Source organism: Microcebus murinus, chromosome 11, assembly GCF_040939455.1.
Source record: "Microcebus murinus isolate Inina chromosome 11, M.murinus_Inina_mat1.0, whole genome shotgun sequence".
Classification (NCBI taxonomy): Eukaryota; Metazoa; Chordata; class Mammalia; order Primates; family Cheirogaleidae; genus Microcebus; species Microcebus murinus.
The window spans coordinates 71,180,194-71,202,793 of NC_134114.1; positions in this window are offsets into that span (position 1 = coordinate 71,180,194).

The following is a 22,600-nucleotide window of genomic DNA, read 5'->3' on the forward strand; positions in this document are numbered from 1 at the left end:
CTATTTATTTAAGTTCACACAGATGAGTCACTTTACTGGGGAGTTCTTGAAAAAGAATATGGATTGGTGTATCTAGATATGAGACTAGACATGTCTGAGCTATATTGGTTTGTTAATGAGCCTTGTGCCATTTCATCTTTCAGATATTATTTATCCATGCTCCTGTCTTCATGGCAAGGTGGAATAATGGAAGCAGGATTCCTGTCCTCTTGCTGAGATGGGGATAGTTTTATGGACAATGTAGACGTTCAAGGGAGAGGTAAAGGAAATGGCGGCCTCAGTTTTGAAATTTACTTCTCTTCTGGCCTGGGAGGGTAAGGCATTATTTTCAGATTTCTGATTGCTATTCTCAGGACTCAGTCTGGCTTTTAAATTGTGTCTTGTAAAATGTGAGGCTCAGAACTGAATAACTCTCCAGATGTGGTTGTCCATTTTCGGGTCTATGGCTGAACCGTAACATCTGCTAGTGACACTGTATTTCTATTAATGGAGACTAAGAATGCATTTTCTTTCTTGACAGTTGCCTTATACTCTTGAGAAATATTAACCTTGGAAACAACTAACCCTTCTGGATATTTTCTGCATGAAATGTTGTCGTATCAGGTCTCCTGTAGTCTATGTTTGTGCAATTAAATATTTTGAACCTACATTTATCTATGTTAGATGTTATATTTTGGGTTCATTGTGGTAAGAGCATTTAAATTCTTGACCTTGTCCTTGATTGAAATCATATGTACACTTTCTTATGGTAGAAGAACAGTCTTCAGCATGTTGAACAGTGGGGTGCCTTATATTTCTTAGAAGTATCTATCAAAAGAAGCATTGTTTTTTGACTTTATCCTGAGTCTTATCTTTAAAATGTGTGTGTGTGTGTGTGTGTGTGTGTTGTAGGGTTAAGTGTGTGTGTTGTGGGGTTATGTGTGTGTAGTGTGTTTATGCTATGTAGTTGTCACTATGGTACACTTCCCAGATTTCTCTTCAGAACCAAGTCACTAATTCCCTCAGTCAGTGGGGAAATTGGAGGAGGAGGGTTCTAAACTGAGTCCTTCTCTGGGAATTCATTGACTTCAGCTAAAGAGTTGTCTCACATAAGATCATGACACCTTCCCAGGGACAGCTACATACAGTGACTAGATCAGGGAGGGGAATAGTCTTAATCCTATTGCTCTGAGGAAAGGCCATCCCAGCTCCAGAGATTCCTAGTGTTACAAGCTGAATCTTTTTGTGTGTGTGTGACTGCATTGAAATTTAATTTTTCTCTCTGACCACGCCTACTTCCTTCATTTCCCCACAGGTGTGGATTCCAAGGGCCCACTTCAATCAACTTCTTATCTTCCAATCTCCTTCAGAATCTGTTTTCCAGGGAACTTGACCAAAGAGATTTGGTGCTGGAAATGCTCTAAGAAAGCTGATTTTAAAATGGAATTTTGGAGCTTGGTCACTGTAGTTGGCTGGCAATGGTGGATAATCCTCACCATGAAGTAGTCATCTAGTTGTTAACACTTGCACTGCTGAACTGGGATGAACTGGCTGGTGCAAAGTACTAATTAGAAGGAGGATCCATGGAATTGGATAGCTGTTGGGTGAGAGTCATTAATGTATAGGAGAAAGACAAAAAAGGCTGGCCTTTGAAAGTTAGGTGGGCCTCATCAGTGGAGATTAGATAGACTCTTATCTCCTACTGCCTGAAGGCAAAAATGTGAAAACACACCCAGGCTTTAATTTTAAGAGTAGCACATCTCCAGAAAAGGTTAAATTTTCAGCCCCAGTGAATGTGTGATGCCAAGGCCCAAGCTGGGAAAAAAATAAGACAATAAAACTTGAACTGGAAACATCCGGATTTGTGGGCCCAGCTTTCTCTGAACCTTCTGGGATTGTGAAAGTAGCTTCTTCTTTGTTAGAGACAAGCACTTCATGCCTTACTTGAAGGCAATGCAGAGACCTTTGCTTTGCAAAACCACATCTGTCCCCCCTTGGGACCTGCTTTCACCTCCTGGTTACCAGACCTATAGCTAGCATCAAGCCAACCCTCACCAGGATAGGGAAGCATGAGCTTACTAAAGAAGGAAAGAGACTAAATCCCCAGGAACTACAGATCCCAGTAGGATGGATAATCAGGAAGTTGAAAGCAAGTGCCCTAATGGAAAGCCACAATTCTTTGCCCAGGTTTTGGACCTGAGATAGTTTTCAGACTTAGAAACCATTCATTGAAGGAAAGTCTGGGTCCTCAGGAAGAAGTACTCTGCAATAATAGCATGGCAAATATATATGGCAATGTTTCTTTGAGTTCTTCCCCAAATGACCTAACACCATTTACTTAGGCAACTGTATGCTGGGAAAAGGGGAATAATCAACTATTTTGAGGGCTGGTGGATATAGGGTCAAAGTTGACCTTGATACCTAGAGACTTATGGCCCACTATTGGGGGAGTGGAGTATGAAGGTCAGTAATGAATGGAATCCTGGCTCAGGTCTGGCTCACAGTGGGTCCAAGGGGTCCACAGAATCACTCTGTGGTCACTTTTCGGGGCTCTGAATGTATAATGGAATGGACACATAGGTAGTTGCCACAACCCCCACATTGGTTCTTTGACCTGTGGAGTAAGAATTATCATAGTGTGGAGGTCAAGTAGAAGCCTATGAAAATGCTCCATAACCCTACCCAAGAGAGTAAATCAACAAGAATTCATATTCTACAGGCAATGGGGTAGAGATTAGTGCTGCCCTTAAAGACCTAAAGGATACAGATAATTCCTTTCCCAATTTCATTTATCAATCTAGTCTGGCCTCTTCAAAAACCACACAGATCCTGAAGAATTAGAGTGGACTATTGCAGACTCCATCAAGTAGTGGCCCAATTGCCGCTGCTATGCCAGATGTGGTATGTTTGCTAAAACAGACTAATGCAGACTCAGGTACATGGTATGTGAGCATTAATTTGGTATCTGTGTTCTTTTCCATCCCTAACAGAAAGGAGGATCAGAAACAGTTTGAATTCACTAGAATGATAATAGTTGCAAGGTTATATTAACTCTCTCACTTTTCTTCTTCTTTTTTTTGAGACAGAGTCTCACTCTGTTGCCTGGTCCAGAGTGCCATGGCGTCAGCCTAGCTCACAGCAACCTCAAACTCCTGGGCTTAAGCAATCCTTCTGCCTTAGCCTCCCGAGTAGCTGGGACTATAGGCATGCACCACCATGCTCAGCTAACTTTTTCTATATATATTTTTAGTTGGCCAATTAATTTCTTTCTATTTTTAGTAGAGACAGGGTCTTGCTCTTGCTCAGGTTGGTTTTGAACTCCTGACCTTGAGCGATCTGCCTGCCTCAGCCTCCCAGAGTGCTAGGATTATAGGCGTGAGCCACCGTGCCCGGCCATCTGCACCTTCTGCAGTACATCACCTTCATCCTCTGTATCAGTGATGCCATGTTAATTGGACTGGATGAACAAGAAAGAGCAAGTATGTTGGAGGTGTTGGTCAGATCCATGAGCTGTAGGTGGTGGGAGATAAACCCTATGCAGATTCAGGCACTTGCCACAGTAGTGAAGTTTTGGGGGGTCCATTGGTTTGGGGCATGCTGGGATACTCCCCCAAAATAAAGAACAAATTCTTATATTTCAAGCCTCTTGTTAGTAAAAAAGAAGTACAACATCTGCTAGGCCTCTTCATATTCTGGAAGCAGTATATTCCATACGTGGGAACATTTATTCAACCTATTTACTGAATGCTATAGAAGGCCGCCATCTGTGAGTAGGGCACATCACAGGGAAGTGCTCTGCACTAGTTCTGGGCTGTGGTGCAGGTGGCCTTGCTGCTCAGGCCACATGACCCTGTGATAGAACAGGTGCTGGTAGTGGGGAAAGAAACCACAGGGAGTTTGTGCAAAGCCCCCGGCATTAGCTCCTGGGCTGCTATAACAAAATACCATACACCGAGTGCTTAAACAACAGAAATTAATTTTCTTACTGTTTTGGAGGCTAGAAGCCCTAGATTAAGGTCCAGTGGGGTCAGTTTCTGGTGAGGGCTCTCTTCTTGGCTTGCCGTTGGCTGCCTTCTCACTATTTCCTCATGTGGTCTTTCATGTGGTTTGTGTGTGAAAAGAGAGGGTGCTAGAGTTCTCTGGTGTCTCTTCTTAAGAGGACGCTAATTCTATTGGATTAAGGCCCCACCTGTATATATTTATTTTGCCTTAATTAGTTCCTTAGAGGCCCATCTCGAAATACAGCCACACTGGAGGTTAGGGCTTCAGCATATGAATTTTTCAAGGGTGACACAATATTTAGTCCATAATACCTCCAAAGGAGAGTCACAATGCAGTTCCCTAGGACATGCTTTCTGCAGCAGAGAATTACACACCATTCAACAAACAGCTCTGGGGCTGCTACTGGGCCTATGGGATACCAAATGACCCTGCAGCCAGAATTGCCTGCCATGAACTGGTTAGGGTCATACTGCAAGTTAAAATCTGGTGAGCCCAGCAACAATCAGTTATAAATAAAAGTGGTACATTAACAAAGCCCATACCACCCATCATTGCTGCACGGGTAGTTCTCTCAGCTTACAGATAGGACTATAGGGACGAGGAGCCCTATGGCTAGCTAACAGAGGAGAAAAAGCTTTAGCTTGATTCACAGATGAATTGGCCTGGCGTGTGGGTATCAGCCAACAATAGACTTGCATGCATTACAGCCTCTCAGAGGTAGCCCTGAAAAGAAGTGATGTGGGAAAACCCTCCCAATTGGTAAAGTTGTGTGTGATATCCTTGTTATTCATTGTGTGTGTGGAAAAAAGATGTAGCCTGAAGTAAGAATACTTACTTAGTGTTTGTCTTGTTAGTCAGGAGCCTAGAAGACTGGAAGATAGGGATAAAGAGAGCTGGGGAGAAGCATAAAGATGGTTCTTATGGGAGTGGGCACATAGTGTGACGATATTAGTATCACGTGTTAATCTCCATTAGGGAGCGTCCATTGTGGAAGAGACACTGGGAATGTCTAACCAAGAGGACAGAATGACTTAACTGACATCAGCTAATCTCTGTCATTGGCCTTCTCAGTGCTGACATAGTGGGAACATAAGTGAAATAGCCATGGTGGCAGTGATGGAGGCCGGGCATGGGTCCAACAGTATGAGGTCTCCCTTACAAGGGTTCATTTGGGTTACTACTGCTGCTGCATGCTCACATTCCAGTGACAGGGACCAATGTTAAGTCCCCTATATGGCACCATCCCTCAAGATGACCAAATAGCAATTGGTGACAGCATGCTTACATTGGACCCTTTTCACCCTGGAGCCAGCGTATGTTCTGGGTGTGGGTTTGCCTTCCCTTCCTACAGGGCATCAATCAGGACTTGTCCAACAGCTTAGAGAGTGTTTGATCCACCAGCACAGGATTGGCATGACATTGTATCAAACCAAGGAACCCTTCTACAGCAAAGGAGGGGCGGAAGTGGACACATAACCATAGGATCCGCCAGCCTTATCCAATGCCATGCCACCCAGAAGCCTCCTTTCTAGTAGAGTGATGGAATGGCCTTGTGAAGACACAAATGAGGTTCCAGCTTGGAGATGAGAATGTGTACGGATGGGATGTAAGTGCAGCATATCCCCTAAATCAACCATCGTTATGTAGTGCTGTGTGTCCAAGAGCTAGGAAACATGGATCCAGGGACCAAGAATTGAAAGTCTAAATAGCCCCATAAGTTACCTCATTTACCAGCTCTGCCAGTGGCCCATTTGGAGAATTTGGGCTTTCTGTCCCCAAAATTCTGAGATCTGTGGAATTAGAGGTCCTGCTTCCCAGTAGAGGAGCACTCCCTTCAGAGGCCAGCATAATGGCCCTATTAAACTTGAAGCCATAGCTGCTGCTCCGTCATTCAGGGTTCCTCAGGCCAAGAGACCAGCAGTCACAAACAGGAGTCGCCATCCTGGCCGGGGCAATTGACCCTGAAGAGGAAACAGTAAGGCTACTGCTACACAATGGGGTATGAAAAAATCTGCCTGGCACTTAGGTGATCCACTGAGGAATTTCTTCATACTCTTTAGCCCAATTTTGAGAGTAAGTGGAAAAATACAGCAGTGATGGCCCAAGAAGGGCATGATGACTAGGGATGAGGTCTGGGTCTCCTCACCAAGTAAGCTGATTACACCTGCAGAGTCACTGGCTGAGGATAAGTAGAATCAAAGAATGGTGACAGAGAAGGGAGGCAATGAGTATGATCTGCAGCCTTGAGACCGGCTGCAGTGAGTTTGTCCCACTAGTATCTCCTTTCCCCTCTCCCCCACCCTCTCCTTTTCCCTCTCTCAAAAGCTTCTCCAGGAAAAGAGACCAGAATCTTAGGATACTTAGCCCCAGAGCTTGTTATGCAAAGCAAGTGAATGCAAGTGGCACACGGGCTGGGCTGTGGAGGACCTGGTGCACTGCCCAGATCCCAGATCCTCCCTTCCGGTCTGGGGCACTCACTCCTGTAGTTCCTGGACTGTTGATGGCATTCAATTCTCAGCTGCATGCCTCTCTGGACATTCACCAAGGTCCTGACCCCTATCTGGGGGCAGCCTGCAGCAAATGGCTGGTCAGTGTGGGGTTATAAAGGCTTAGCCCCTGGCCTCAGGTGGAACAATGCAGAAGGACCGTCCCAGCTCCAGAGAACCCTGTGGGATTGGTTGAGTTCTTTGTTGCTATTGCAATAAAGTTCCAACGTCTCATCTGCCCATTTCTGTATCTTGTGCTCCTCTGTAGTTGTAGATCCTGAGGGCATATTTCAAGGAGTCTGCTTCAAGAAAATATCCATCTCAGAGTCTGTTTCCTGGGGAATGCATCTGAAGTCATACTATTTCTTATTCTGGTATATCCCTGAATATCAGAGACCTATTCGAGCTTGTCACACACAAATACACAACTGTACTTCAATGTACAATCTCAATGTGTGGTCTTATTTAGTTGGGGGCTGTTGTAAGCACTTTACGTCTTAAGTAATCCTTATAACAAGGGAGCTGGGAGGGAGCTATATGTCATCTCCAATTTACAGGTGAGGAAACTGAGGCAGAAAGAAGTTAGGTGCCTTCCTGAATTCACATGAGTAGTGTGTGCCAAAGGTGGGATTGGAGGTTCATCATTCTGCCACCTGCTATGCTCTGCTGTTATAAAAGCTTTTGGAACACAAGAAAGTGTGTGTTTACTGGAGGCTCCTGACCCATCCTTGGTTTGAGTATATGAGACAGTAGGTAAGGGCCTCCCAAGCATACATGATCCATTCATAAGTTTACCTGTGAGAAAACTAATCTTATAGTCATTGTGGTTTATCCTCAGATGAAGACGGGGGAGTAATTTAACTTGGTTACTTGTTAAGGATAGATTTAGCTATTAAAGGATTTTGAGTGACCTAAATTTGTGTGTTTTGTTGGCCATGAGAGCAAGAAGGTAAATGGCAGCAAAGCGAAAGTAATCTTTTCTGCGTTAACTCCAGTATTTCTTGATGCCATTGACCAGGTGATAGTTGGAAGCGAGTCTTGCTTTTCTTACTTCTTGTATTGTTGCCCTCTACAATAATGAAGGTTGAATAAAGATTATGTCAGGGAGTGGAGAAAATTAGAGACCCTCATAAACTCGGGTCTCAAGACTTAATCTAACTTGCTTTTGCACAAAGCTAACTTTGATTGTTGCAAATATTCCATTGCAAATAAAGTTGGCATTGGAGTACTGCAGACAGCTGTTGAGTGATGGGAAAAATGTAATTGCAAACCTCATAAAGATTTCATTTTTGTACTTTCAAGTAAAACGATGATTAAGTTTAAAGACTCCAGTCTTTACTAATTACAGAATGTGCCTCAAATCCTGACCACAGGGGTAGTTATTATGGTGAAGTTTCTTGGTGCTCTCTGTCTATACTTTATTGCATTTGTGAAACTTCTCTTCATTCTGCCTGATTTTCACAAGTGATATTTATTGTCTGTGGTTTGTGTTATGTGGCCTACAGGGGAAAAAAAGCCACCTGCTTAACTGTTTAAATAGTCATAAGTCCATAGTTTCCTAAAATAACCCAGTCTAACTTTCTCAGAAAGGTGTGAAATTCCCTTTTCTGGGAATTGTTTTTTGTTTCTGATTCTTGCCCTCAGTGACAGCTATGCCAGTATCTTATTTCCATGCTAAGTGAGATAAAAACATAAAAGCATAAAAATTAACAAAAGACTTCACAAAAAATAGTGAGGCCAGATGTCCCCCTTGCTCAACAACCTTTATTATTTTACCACTGACCTCACATGTAGGTAATGGCTATATATTTGGGTATGTTTCTGGATTAAACATTTTAAAGGCCAATAATTGTCTTTTGGTACCTGTTAGTCCTAAAGGACTTAGTATTTTTTAAAAGTCCTTCACAAGTCATTTCAAAAGACTGAGGTTTGGTGAGGGAGGTAGTATCATACATTTCTTCGTGGTGTAAACCACAAACACAAGGACTTTGGGGCCTTTTTTTCCATCACTACTTCTTGAAACTTTGGAAGCACATTAATGAATCAAATCAGCTTCCCCAAATGTCTGTGGAATGAGCGTAGCTGAGAGTCATTGTTTGGATTACCAATTTTTAAAGTTTTATTTTTAAAAAGCTTCAATGTTGTGAAGAAAAATATTATTGAGAGGAGGTACACAAGAGAGCCTTTTGGGGTGCTGAAAATGCTTATATCCCACTCTGGGGTGGTGGTTAATTGGGGTATGTGTATGTGAGTGTTTGTATGTGTATATGTGTGTATATACGTAGAAATTCATCAAGCTGTATGCTTAAGACTTATGCTTTACACTGTATATATATTATACCACAACAAAACACATTAATATTTTTCAGTTTTGATCTATCTTTTATTTTGAAGCATTTATAACATGAGATAAAGTAAGTGAAAGGATTTTTAAAAATATAAAGTGCTGTGCACCTAAAAGATAGCATCATCTAGAAATAGAACTAGTATATTCGGTGTACAGAGTGGGTTGTCCTCCGCCCTCTGGACCTAGCTCTTTTAAACCCTGCTCTAGCCCCTCAGCCTGGTGCCAGAGAGTGAGTTCTCATCCTGCAAGGATGACTCTAGCTCTACCCCTGCTGCGGCCCTTAAAGGTTTAATTCTAGGGCAATTAACCCGCAGATCCTTTTCAAAGCCTTTCGCTCTGCCATGACTATGAAAAAGCACGTATTGTCCCTGGTGTGATCACAGACAAAGTTTCCCCAGTTGGAGGGGAGTTCAATGGAGTCAGGGCTGTATTAAGGAAATCTATTATAGAGGCAGAGAGAGCGCCTCGTAAGAGTGTAATGAGGATGAGAACAGACTAGAACACTCCCGTTCCTGTTAAAGCTTTGTTAAGCATTTTGTAACAGAAAACTGCTAGTGCTGGCAGGTTAATGAAGAGAGAAGATGAAAAACTGTTCTGTGAGTTCCAAACCCGGACCATCATTAAAACAGGTTTAAATGTCACTTGCAAGCCAGTACTGTGGACACCGACAAGTTAGAGTATTATCCTCTTAGCGTGAATCTTGCTGATGGCGTCAGCCTAAACAATAGGGCTCTGAGAGCCAGCCTGGACCCCTTTTGCTGTGAGGGGTTTGATCTCTTATGATTTCTCACTGTTTCCCCCGTTGCCTCTGTACTGTTCCATTCGTTTCCACTGCTTGCTATTCCATGATAGGTTCTCCAACCACTTCTGCTTCGTTTTTTACACCTCTGTACTTTCCACCTTCTCCGTCCCATTTTTATGTCCTTTCCCAAGCTTGCTCTGAGCCAGCACATTCTTGCCTCTCCTCCTCTTATCTACTTCTTCAAAGCTAGGTCAGGTTTCATGTTTCTCACTACTTCAGCCTACATGGTTCTCCTCTTTTCTGTTGTACTCACTGTCTATGACTTCAATGTGGCGTTTAATCATATAATTTCTGATCTTTTTTTCTTAAATGCTTCATATTTGTGCCTTATTTTCCCAATTTTTTTTGGGGGGGGGAGGGAAGAATCACCTTCATTTTGTATCCACTTTAGGTGGTAACACAGTGCTTGACACATGTTAAGTAATAAAAATATACCTGTGGAATGAACAAATTATATACTCAAGCACCTATAACATCGGGTGCTCAATTTTTTGTTTAAATTTAGTGCCATGTAAAATTGGGCGCATAAGGATGTTATTTTTGAATATCAGGCACTCTTGCTCTTAAGGTTATGTTCTTTATTTACTTTTTATTTTCCTTTTACAGTTTTAATCTGACAACAGGGGCCAATTGTGTATGTGTAGGAAACCGTTTGCCCAATATAGGCTTCCAGTAAATACAGGTTTTAAATAATACAATATGGATATGGCTCGTTATAGTCTCTAAGTAATTACCAGGGCCCTTCAGTATGGGAAATACTTTTCTGATGGATCATTAGAAACACATTTGTGGTAGACGTTTAAACCATTAACAATCATAGAGACTGTCCTAATTGCTTTTGAGATGAAGAATTCTTTGCAATGTGAACAATCCCTTGTGAACCCATCTGTTTTGCTTGACTGGATTTTCCTAAACTGGCTTATTTTGAAATGGGCATACCTGTGCTTGAAAAGACACAGAGGCCTTCCACCTATCTGCACATACGAAAATAGCAGTAACAGCTGACAGCGTCCTTTCCACCTGTCAGTTTTAGGGACTATTTAAGGTCATAACTTTTTCATGCTCTTGAGGTAATGTGAGGTTTAGATTTGACTCCCTTTAATCTGAAATACTGACTGAGCTCCAAACCACTTAGCAGCCTGCCATCTTTCACTGGGAGGGGAAAAAGAGTGGTGTAATTTACTGTCCACATTTTATAGTTTTCCCTTTTTAAAAAAACTTGCTTACACAGTTCCTGTATTTGCACAGACAGAGGAGCCAGTGAAAATGGCTTTTAAATGCAGCCCTGGCCGGGCAATGTCGGGTACACGGAGCAGCTGACAGGCTGCCCCAGCTGGGGAAAGGCGATCAGAGATGAGGGGCCTCTCCGGCAATAAAGGTGGCGGGGAGGGTGTGAGGGAAGATGTAGGCAGAACAACAAGTTCTGTGAGCCTCCGGCTTCAAGGTGGGAAGGACAGAGGGTCACGGCTGGCCTACGCTGCTGAACTTACGTGCACATCTAGACGCTTCTAGATAACAATCCTGTCATCGTTTTAGTCAGGCAGCAGCATTTCCTGGGCACTGACTCACTCAGTGCTTGGGAGTTTCTTCACCATTACCCTGTTTGAACCCCCGTCTCTTAGAGACTCAGCCAAAAGAACCTCTGGGCTCACGTATTATCTTTGTTACTGAACAAGCAGTGTCTGTCTTGGGTTTTGCCTAGGAAATCTGAACAGGAGGTGGGATTCCTGAGGCCTGACCTTCAGGATCGTGTTCTATCCTCCCAGAACTTTCCTCACACCCCTTGTCCCTGTGCTCCACTGCCTCCCATTCTTCAGCATTTTTCAACTTCTCCTGCCAGCTTCAGCCAGTCATGGAGCAGTTACTAAGCATCCACCCTGGGAAGGCACATACGGGACAAATACAGGAACCCTCTCTTAGTCAGTGTTCTCTGGGGAAACAAAATGAACCAATAGGATTACCTATGTTCTGTGTATGTGTGCATACATACATTTCTCTCTATATATGCATATGTGTATATATGTATATACACACACCAACACAGAGTCAATAGGATGTACATATGTATATGTCTGTCAATCCATATAGATTTGTTTTAAGAAATTGGCTTATGTGATTGTAGAGACTGGCAAGTATGTGTGTACATGCACACACTTGTTTGTCCCAGTAGTGTGTATGAATGTATGTATCTATCTATTTATCTTGATTTATTTTAAAAATTGATTCATGCAATTGTAGAGTTTGGCAAGTCCAAAATATGCAGGGTAGGCCAGCAGATTAGAAACCCAGGGGAGTATTGAGGTTGAAGCTTCAATCCAAAGGCAGTCTGGAGGCTTAATTCTCTCTTCCTTGGGGAAGGTCAGTATTCCTTTTTCTATTAAGGCCTTCGACTGATTGGATGAGGCTCACCCTCATTGTGAAGGGTAATCTGATTTACTCCAAGTCTACTGATTTACATATTCATCTCACTATCCTCACTCAGATAATCATCCCTTCCTCTGGGTTCCCAAAGCTCTTTGTTTATAGCTTCTCTGGAACTTGCCACAAGGCTCATGACTTGATTTATAGCTATTTATTTATATAGGCACCTCCCTAACTAAGCTATTTATTTATGCAGGCACCTCCCTAAGTAGACATATATTCATAGAACACGAGGGCTCGTATTATTTTCCTTTGGAAGATTCACTCTCTGTGATGACTGATTTTATGTGTCATTTGGGCTAGGCTACCATACACATATATTGGGGGGCCAAGACTCATGGTGTGCATGTAGAATGCATGTAGAATACATGTTCATAAGATACCGGGTGGCCACAAACATGCTCACTCCAGGTGGTGAAGGAGAGGGAGGAATCAAAAAACTCATTCTAATTTAGCAAATGGGTTTTCTCATTTAGCAAATAGGTGATGAAGAGTCTATGGCTAAGATAAGGAAAATGAGAGGACTAGATGTGTGGGACTGAAAAACTAGTTTTTGTTTTCAAATACATCGAATTTACTGATATACTGCAGTGCAGCAGTGTGGAGACAGTTGTACAATAGACAAGATGTTTGGGTTCTAGGCTCAAGATAGTAGGCAGGACTAGAGATATAAATTTGGGAATCACTATTTAGCTGTGGCAATAGATAAGGTTGAACAGGAAGTATGTAACCTTGGGGAATATCTGCCACTGATGGGCAGGAGGAAGAGGTGGAAGTCTCACACAGGGATTTTGAGGAAAACTAGTTGGGGAGGTATAAGAGGAGCTCAAAGACTGGGAAATCTAGTGTCACGGGAATCAAAGGTGCAAAGGAGGCCCGGCGAGGTGGCTCACGCCTGTAATCCTAGCTCTCTGGGAGGCCAAGGCGGGCGAATTGTTCAAGGTCAGAAGTTTGAAACCAGCCTGAGCAAGAGCGAGACCCCCGTCTCTACTATAAATAGAAAGAAATTAATTGGCCAACTAATATATATAGAAAAACTTAGCCGGGCATGGTGGCGCATGCCTGTAGTCCCAGCTACTTGGGAGGCTGAGGCAGAAGGATTGCTTGAGCCCCGGAGTCTGAGGTTGCTGTGAGCTAGGCTGACACCACGGTACTCACTCTAGCCTGGACAACAAAGTGAGACTCTGTCTCAAAAAAAAAAAAAAAAAAAGGTGCAAAGGAAAGAGGTGGTGATCGAGCAAGTGAAATACTGCAGAGATGAGTGGAGTGAGGACTAAGGGGCACTGAGTTTCCCAGGTTGGAGGTCACTGCTGGTGTGCAGAGGTGCCTTTTCCTTAGGCCAAGACCGGGACCCATTTAGGGGGGACAATCACATACCCTGGACCTCTCATCAGCCCCCACCTACATACAGTGTTCATCCCTTTGTCCCCACCCAGTCCTCATCTTCCCCGCACCTCACCCCACGCTCCCTAACAACCCACCCTTCTCCAACCAGCTCCGCATTTTAGCCTCAGCCCCCAGCTCTGTGCCTTTCCCCGCCACGCTGTCCTCTGCTCCCACCACCGAATCTTCCCCTTCTCAGGCTCTGGCCCCTCCCACTTCTCTTTGGTGTTTCTCTGATTGCAGAATCACCTGTCCAGTGCCCTCATATCAGTCCCCATGTGCAAACTGGCTCCCCAACCTCCATCCTTTCCATCCCTATTCCCGGACATACGTCCCACCTGCCAACGCACTGCCATTTTTCCAAAGCTCTGCCTGTACTCCGTGCACTGCCCTCAGCTTTCCTGGCACTGAGACTGTTGTTCTCAGTCTCTGGGGACTTTGTTGGCCAGCCTGGACCTACTTGGTGCCTGTCATTCACCGTTCAGTCTTGTCTTTCATTGTGGATGCTGTTTTTCTCTCCGCAGCATGATCCTTACTTCCTTTTTTGTACCCGCCCTTTTTTCTTATCTGCTATTTTTTTTAAAAAAGTATGTCTAAAGCAGTCATTATCTTTCAGGGATACATACTGAAATATTTATTGTTGCAATGCTATGATGACTGGGATTTGATTCAGAATATTTGGAAGAGGACGCAAGTGGGTGGATATAAACCAAGAAATGATTGGTCAGGAGGTGATAATTGTTGAAACTAATGGATAACAAGGGGGCTCCTTGTTTATTCTCTATGTTTTTATGCATGCTTAAATTTTTCCATGAAAAGGTTTTAATGCAAAGTGAATTGACATGAAAAAAATGATTAAGTAATAATAATACAAATGTGGCAAAAATAAGATATGGCAAAAATCATGAAGGTGACGTTTGAATGCCTGGCGTGGGAAAAACCCTGCTCTGGTAGGGGAAGGGCTCAGGAGGAGTGGGGTGCCGGACGGGAGAGCAAGCTCCAGGGGGAGGAAAGAAGCCTTGGCAACCACGTTGTTTAGGTCTGACCCTCTTGGTCACAGGGTCCATGTGATCTGCAGGGAGTAAGGGGTTGACAACAGGTAGGACTTAACTGAACAATTTTGAAACAGCCATTGTGGAGAAGGGGAAGGAAAACCGGCCACAAGTCAACAGCAGCTGGGGTTGGAGAACACCAATCTGCCACTACTCACCAGTATCTTAGCAACCTAACTGGTCTCCTAAGTGACTCTGGGAGCCCTTACAGGTGCCTCAGGTTTCCTGCAAAAAATGAGAAGTGTTTTCTGTAAATCAGTGAAGATATAACCCAATTATTCCTTTAAGATCTGTTTTACATGGTGAGTTTCAGGGAGGATTTCGCTTGAAAAGAGTTCTGCTGCTAAAATATTTGATGAAATCAACATTACCTCTGGCATCGCTGTGGACTCTCTGGTGTATTATGTACGTGCTGCTACTTTTGTTGTAGATGTTAGTAGGACACATTGTAGGATGATAGATATTGAGTTAATCTCAAACTTTTGAGAGTGGCTCTTGCTCTTTGGAGTGGTGGGTTGGGGTTTATCTGCCCACTGTTTTGCTGAGAAAGTTCACGTTCACATTAAGCCCTTCTGCCCCATGGCTTGGCTGCAGGATTTTAACTGGAATCTCTGATCTTTGAACCTCTTGAATTACATGCAAAATTGTGTGTGTGTGTGTGTGTGTGTGTTCGCATGCATGTGTATAAGCTTGTGCATAGTACCTCAGCTCTGAGATAGGGAACAAAAAAGGACAAAGGTCAAACCAGCAAATTTAGTGACTAGCTATCATCTCTTAGGGAAATTTTGTGGATAAAGAGGAGGTTGAAACTATTTCATAGCGTGTGATTCTGGAATTATTTATCGTTTATACATATTCTTACTTTCCCATATCTTATTTGCACCATTCCTCATTCCTAACTTGGTCATGATTTAACTCTGACATAGTGGATAAACCAGTGGTGAGTTAGAAAACAAATTGGCCCGGGGATACCTTTCCCTCCAGGCTGCAGAAGTGGTGAAACGAAAGCTTATCCCTAGGAAATGGTCTGCCAGGAAGAAAAGCTGCACAGAAATGGGCATCTAAATTTTTCCTTCCTCCTTATTTGTTTGGTCCTAAAGAATGTAAGAAATTCTTCCTGCAGGAATTTCTTCATTGGCTCCCAGTCACCTCTTCCAATATAGATTCGTCTTTTATTTTTAGAGCTTTGTTTTGATCTATATGTCGCTTAGCTCTTAGAGTAGTACATTCCACAGAATGATTCAGTTCTGAGAAATCAAGCCAGGTAAGATCAAATGTAAGGTTTTACCAACTCTACAATACTTTTCATCTACTTTTAAAGATACACACCCTCTCACCAGTATTTCTTGGCACCATCTGTGTTTTTTCCTGTTAGTTACAGAACACTTTGAGTTTGAGGGGATCCAATAATCATGCAGGTCACCCCTCTTATCCTACAGATGAGGAAATAAGAGGCCTGGAGAAATATCTGCCTTGTCAATAACTGTATATAGTTAATTTGTCCCTGAGTGGGAACAGATTTCCAGTTCAGCTTGCATTCTACTGCCACAAACTGCCAACTAATTGACCAAGCCAGGAGAATAAAAGCAGTTCCCATTCAACCCGCACTAAAGAAAAATATGAAAAAAAAAAAAGAAGAAATAGAAAGAATTTCCAAAGTATTGAGTTTCATTGAGCAAAAGGGGAAGATTTGGAGCCATGTAGAAGTAAGAGGCAGAGAGGTATCCTTTTTTTGGAAGGATGGCTTTTAATCGTACTGCCAGATTGCTTTCTTCCCTGGGCATGTGCGTGCATGTTTATTTCATGGGTTAAATGATCCCTTTAAAGTGAATGAAACACTGTCTCATTTCCTTGCAAACAAAAATTTAAAAAAAGATTTTTTTTTTTGCCCCTTGGGAGTTTGTCATATTAAATTCGCTTGGTTTAAGCATCTGTGTTGAACACGGGGCTAAGGGGAACTGGAACTTCGTCATATATCTCTGATTGGCCTCTGCCTTCCTGCCTTTGGAGCAGTGAGTGTTGTCCGGGCACCCTGCTCCTGTCCGACCCGGGTGAACATGCAGGGTCTGCTTGGTAACTCTTTTCTTCCTGGACAACCACGCCCTGGGTCAGGATGGTTTGTTTTCGGTATGGGGCCAGCTGTTCCAGGATTACTTTTTCAGGGTTGGAAACCACAATTTTGGACCCTGAGGCAACAGCCTGAGAATAAAAGTGTAATGGAAAAGGTCAAACAACATTTTGCTGGATTATCTGCTTTCTGTCTGAAAACTGAAAAAGTCTATCTGCAGTGTTCCTTAGTATCCCTACTCTAAGCATGTTGCTCCACACAACCTATGATGAAAAGTCGTAAATATTAAGTGAAAACACACATTCCTTTTTCTTTCCTCTAGGCAGCAAAGCAAATATCAAAAAGGAGTAGAACTGTTGAAATGTGTAATTTTCCTTCTGAATGAAGAGGTATTTCTTGATAATCCTAAGGGCCTTGGTTCTGGGCCTGGGCTTCTAAGTCCCTGAGTGTGTAAATAAAAGACAATCATCAAAGCAAACATTTTAGTGAGGAAAACAACTTTGGAGCCATCCTTACCATAATAGGCTGCTGGAGTGTAGTAATTAGTAGCTACAGAATTTAGGGCAGGGTTTTCAGAAGTCAGTCTCTGTAGTCGAAAGCATTTGCCATCTCATAAGAATTTGTTGTGTCATATGAATATTCAGTGAATTTTTTCAAACAAACAGAAAGGGAAGTAATAAATACCAAGTTCAATAATTAAAGTTGATTTTGTTTTGTAAAGTTGGTAATTTTCTTCCCTTGTACTTAGATTATACTTGCAAACCTTTGAGTCCTAAATCCCCATGATTGTTAATAAAGGTCAATAATAATATAAACATATATTAAAAATTAATTCATAATTGCTTCCCCCAATACAGTGATATTTTTATATAATAGTTTCTAGTTCTTTTGATATGTATAAAGTTTTATTATATTTGTAAACAGAATATTTTATATTATGCTTTTTTCATGTAACATTATGTCTCAACATTTAAATTTCTCATGTTTTTAGTTGTGTTAATAATTGACTCTTTGAATGATTAATAATTTATATTATCTATCCTAATTTGCTAACTGCCATTGGCCACTTAGCTTTCAACTTATTAAAGTATATTATAGAAATATAGATGTATATTAGAAATAGCATTGTATTGACATCTTCACATATATAGGTTTTTATTTTATTATTTAGTTGAATTACTTTCTCATACGTAAATTCTCAGAAATGTTATAATGGTTAAAGATTATGAATATCTTTATGGTTCTTGCCATATATTGACATCTTGCTTTTCAAAGTGTTTATGTGGTATGACTATATTACTTCCTCTGTAGTTCTATGTGTATTGGGTATTATTATTTGTGTTTTAATTTGCATTTATTTGATTATTAGTAGAAAAACATTTTTCTTTGTGGGCTTTGTTTTATTATTTTTGCTAGTTCTATTTATGTGGACATGAATGGTCTATGACAGTGCTATCATTTGGTTATTTGACCCCTGCAAATCTCATGTGAAAATTTGATCCTCAACTTTGGAGGTGGGCCTTATGGAAGATGTTTTGGTCTTGGGGGGGGGCATATCCCTTATGAATAGATTAATGCCCTCCCTGGTGGGGTGGAGAGTGAGTGAGTTCTCCCTCTATTACTTTCTTTTTTTGTTGTTTTTGAGACAGAGTCTCACTTTGTTGCCCAGGCTAGAGTGCTTATTGGATGCTTATTGGATGCTGTTCATATGTCTCCACGTAAACCGTGCATTTGCTATCCTCTCTGCCTGGCCTCTGGAGGCGCCCCGAACCCCAAATCTCACCAACCACGTAGCACAGCTGGCTCCTGCTCATTCATTAAATATCGTTTCCTGAGGGGTCATCCTTATTGCCGGACCTAAATAGGCTCCCCACCACTACCACCCTTCTCCACTGTCCTTTAACAGCAGTTTTCTAATTCTTTTTTTTTTTTTTTTTTTTTTTTTGAGACAGAGTCTCACTCTGTTGCCCAGGCTAGAGTGAGTGCCGTGGCGTCAGCCTAGCTCACAGCAACGTCAATCTCCTGGGCTCAAGCAATCCTGCTGCCTCAACCTCCCGAGTAGCTGGGACTACAGGCATGCGCCACCATGCCCGGCTAATTTTTTGTGTATATATTTTTAGTTGGTCAATTAATTTCTCTCTATTTTTAATAGACGGGGTCTCGCTCAGGCTAGTTTCGAACTCCTGACCTCGAGAGATCTGCCCTCCTCGGCCTCCCGGAGTGCTAGGATTACAGGCGTGAGCCACCACGCCTGGCGCCTCTATTACTTTCTATGAGTGCTGGTTGTAAAAGAAACTCTGGCACCTTCTCTCTTTTCCTCTCTCATCATGTGGTCTCTACACACGTAGGCTCCCTTTCCCCTTCCACCACGGGTAGAAGCAGCCTGACGCCCTCACCAGAAGCAGATGCTGGTGCCATGATTCTCGCACAGCCTGCAGAACTATGAGTCAAATGAACTCTTTTCTTCCTAAATTACTCAGCCTCAGGTATTCCTTTATAGCAACACTACACAGACAAAACAGATGGCTTAACAACTTCTTTTTTTCTGTCTTATTGTTTCTCTGAGGAACAGTAAGTACACTTTGGTGCCTGGACACTCGACTGCTTATTCCATAGTGATCTTCAGGCCAGGAACATTAGAAGAATTTTTCCTTAGGTGAGATTTATCTAAAACCATCTCATGACATTTTAGCTGATATAACTATGAACTTTGTGTTATGAAGCAACTATTCTGCCTCTTGCTGTGTGCTCACGTGGCAGAAGGAGAAAGACAGCAAGTTCTCTGGTGAGTCTTCTTATAAGGGCACTAACCCCATCTTGAGGTCTCACCCTTATGATCTCATCTAAACTTAACTGCCTCCCCATCTCCAATACCATCACATTGGAGGGTTAGAGCATCAGTCTATGAATTTCGAAGGACACAAGCATTTAATCCCTAATACTCTTCTCCCCCAGGCCACTCCAGTCTCTATCCAAGCACACACCCTCCCAATTAAGGGGGAACTTGGTGACTCTTAAACACAGGGGTACATTTTCATGAACATCTGATCAAGCTTTTGAAAAATCTAATTAGTAGATATGGAACAAAATGAAACAAAGAAAGAAAGAACAGGTGGAAATAAAGTAGTTGGATCAATCAATCACTAAGCATGGTTTTTCTTGTGGGTATTGATGATGGTATACAGAGTAAGCTGGGGTTTAAGAATCCATTTAGGTGGTAAAAAGGCTGTTCTTTATGTCTTAAACTTGTACATTTTGAATTTTGAGCCCCTGTCTTGAACTGACAGGGATGGAGCTTCTTTTTTTTTGGAGACAGAGTCTCGCTTTGTTGCCCAGGCTAGAGTGAGTGCCATGGCATCAGCCTAGCTCACAGCAACCACAAACTCCTGGGCTCAAGCAATCCTGCTGCCTCAGCCTCCCGAATAGCTGGGACTACAGGCATGCGCCACCATGCCCAGCTAATTTTTTCTATATATATTAGTTAGCCAATTAATTTCTTTCTATTTATAGTAGAGATGGGGGTCTCGCTCTTGCTCAGGGTGGTTTCGAACTCCTGACCTGGAGCAATCCACCCGCCTCGGCCTCCCAGAGTGCTAGGACTACAGGCGTGAGCCACTGGGCCCGGCCAGGGATGGAGCTTCTTAATGCAGGGATCTTAGCAACACTAGGACCTACCTCTTTGATACTGCCCCACCCCCAATCCCCTTCATTTCACTCCCTACCCACACTCCATGCCCCGAGCTCCCACTTACCAACTGGCATCAGATTGGTTACACATCTGGCTATTTCATTATTTTCTCTTCTGAGTCAGAAATGAATCAATATCCTGGCAAGGAGTTATGAAGCCTGATCTTTTTAAAGAGCTGTTTTGTAGGTAAACACAAACAGAGCTTGAGTGTTTGAAAACATTTAAGTATATTCTTTACTTATATGATTCTTAAGCTTGAAAAATTATCTTAGGATTTTTAAAAAATCCCATTGGTTGATAATTTTTAAAATGTAAAGAGTGCATAAAGTCTAAATAACTTATTTGCATATGGTAAAAAATGCAAACAGTACAAAAAATGTCTGCAGTAAAAAGTGAATTTCCTTCTCATCTCACATCCCTACCTAGATCCTCTGTCTCCCTTCCTCTCTTCATAGGCAGCCACTACTGATTTCTTGCTAGTGTCCTTCTAGAAACACTCTACATAATCCAACTTAAATATTGTTTATATACCCCCTTTAAGAAAACCCATTTAGGAATATACTATATACATATTGGTTATTATTATTATTTTTTATAGTACTATTTTTTTATTTGTTTTCTAATTTCAGCATATTATGGGGGTACAAATGTTTAGGTTACGTGTGTTGCCTTTCCATATTGGTTATTATTTTTTTTAACTCAACTATGTTTTGTTTTTTAGAAATTGTTTCATATCAGGACAAATTATTTTATCTCTTTCTTTTAAATAGCTGTATGATAAGAATATGCTTTAATTTATTAAAGTAGTCCTCTATTAATAGATATTTAGGTTATTTTTAGTCTTTTAAAAGCCAAGCCCACTGCATGAAAAGACTTGTATGTATATATTTGTACAGTTCTGTGAGTATATTTGTAGTATATTTACAGGCCAATTAACAGCAAGAAGATAAATATGGCGTTGTAGTGATTGAAAGCATGAATATTAGGGGTTTGACTACTCACTACCCACCACCTAATACTATTAACCATATAACCTAGGACAATTTACTTAACTTTCTGTGCCTCAGTTTCCCCATCTGTAGAATGAGTATAAAAATAATAGTACACACCTTGAAGAGATTCTGTGGATATTAAAGGGGCTAACATAAGTACAGCATTCTGACATTGACATATAATACACTCTCCATAAATTATCAATAAGATAATTTCTTAGGATATTTTCTTAGATGACAGGACCTTATCTTTTTAAAACATTAATGCTGTTATTAGAGAGTAACTGGTTTTCCCCAACCTCGATGAAGAACTCACTTGTAAGCTTATTAAAAGTATTGACATTATTCATACTTCATTTTAGCTCAAAGGAGATGTTTGCCAGAGTAAATGGAGAGTAAAAGTTCCTGGCTGTAGGTTGAAGGGAAGGGCTGGATTTAGCCTCATTTGTTTTTGAACATTAGATTAAAGGTCATCATTTTGGGTCTCAATGTCCTTATCTGTTACGTGCAGGGACTAGATTAGATGATCCCTATGATACCTGCCAGCTCCAACGATTATGTCTGTGGTTGTTTCATTCTCAAAATGATATGTGACTTATGTGGCTTAGACAATTGTGGGAAGCAAATTTAAACCCTGACTCATCTAACAGTGTGACTTTGCACATGTTGTTCCCTCTGCCTAGAACGACCTTCCCCCTTGTCTGATTGTTGAGCTGAGCTCTGACTCATCCTAGGAGACCCAGCTCTGGCTGGGCCTTCTCTTCAAAGTCTTCCCTGAATGCCCCGGCTGAGTTGCTCACTCTCTCCCTTCAACCTGTCTTTTAGCCTCTACATTATGTGATGGGATGAGAGTTTTGAAATATTAACTGATGACTTTTATCTGGTACCTTACACTCAGCTTTGGTATTATATTTTCTGATGCATCAAAGAAGAGATGACACAATCTTTTCTTGGATTTGAAGTTTCAAAAGTCTGGCTCCCATAGGGAATCAAGAGGCATATGTGCCTAGATAAAATAATTCCTAGGGGAAGTCAAGTCCAGTAAAGTTTCCATGCTCCAGAGAAGAGAAAGTTCTCCAGACAGAAGTAAGCAAGGGCTGAGTAGCCACTGTGGTAAAGGAAATATATGCTCTTTGTAGAAAGTTTTTAAAATCAGAAAAAGATAAGAAGTTAATTCAGAAAAAGATAGAAAAGAAGTTAAAATTCCACTTCCTACAGATACCTAACATTTACCTTCAGTTATAATTCACCCTGATTTTGGAAACATTAGAAAATTGGCATCAATACTTTATCTACATGTCATTATATGATGAGTGTTCTCTATAGCACAGGGCATTTGGCATTCGTGGAACCAAGAGCCATCTATTTAGATTGTAGTGC